This window comes from Poecilia latipinna, unplaced genomic scaffold (genome assembly GCF_001443285.1).
Source record: "Poecilia latipinna isolate Pla-1442-1.1 unplaced genomic scaffold, P_latipinna-1.0 Scaffold644, whole genome shotgun sequence".
In the NCBI taxonomy this organism is placed as follows: domain Eukaryota; kingdom Metazoa; phylum Chordata; class Actinopteri; order Cyprinodontiformes; family Poeciliidae; genus Poecilia; species Poecilia latipinna.
In genome coordinates this window covers 66,158-66,829 of record NW_015113260.1, presented here as the reverse complement: position 1 = coordinate 66,829, position 672 = coordinate 66,158, and positions in this window count along the sequence as shown.

Sequence of the window (672 nt, the reverse complement as noted above, 5' to 3'; positions counted from 1 at the left end):
TTTTTAGGTTTAAAATTTTGCCCCGTTCCCCCCCAAAAAAATTTTTTTTGGAAAAAAAAATTTTAAAATTTTTTTTTTTTTTTTTTTTTTTTTGGCATTTGTATTCAGCCGCCTTAAATATCAAACCCCTTAAAATAAAATTAAGGGAAACCAAATGCTAAAAGTTGTGTATATGTTTACTGAAGGACCAGACTTTTAAATAATATCCCAAGTCGGGAATATTTCACTACCAGGGCGTATGAGGGCCACTGAGGATGAAAAAAAAGGAGTACATTTCTTCACGAAGAACATTTTCTAGAAAAAATTTTCTAGAAAAAACATGAAAATTATGAAACTTCCAAAGGTCATAAATCTCCAAGATTATGTGTAAAAAATCTGAGATTTATCTAAGAAACCTTTGACTTTTCAGCAAGATATAAAAGGATTATTTTAAGTCAATAATTCCTTAATACTGATGAAAAAGTACTTGTTCCACTGGCATACTATATGACTTACATGTGTTATTAGTAAAGGAAGCAGCCGGTGGAACTGGAACATTTTTCATCAACATTAAGGAATTATAGATTATAAACAATCTTTTAGCTTGCTGAAAAGTTACTTGTAAGTTAATTTTGTCTTATTTCAAGTGTACTAAGATATTTGCACTAGAAACTAGACTAAAATACTTGGTAA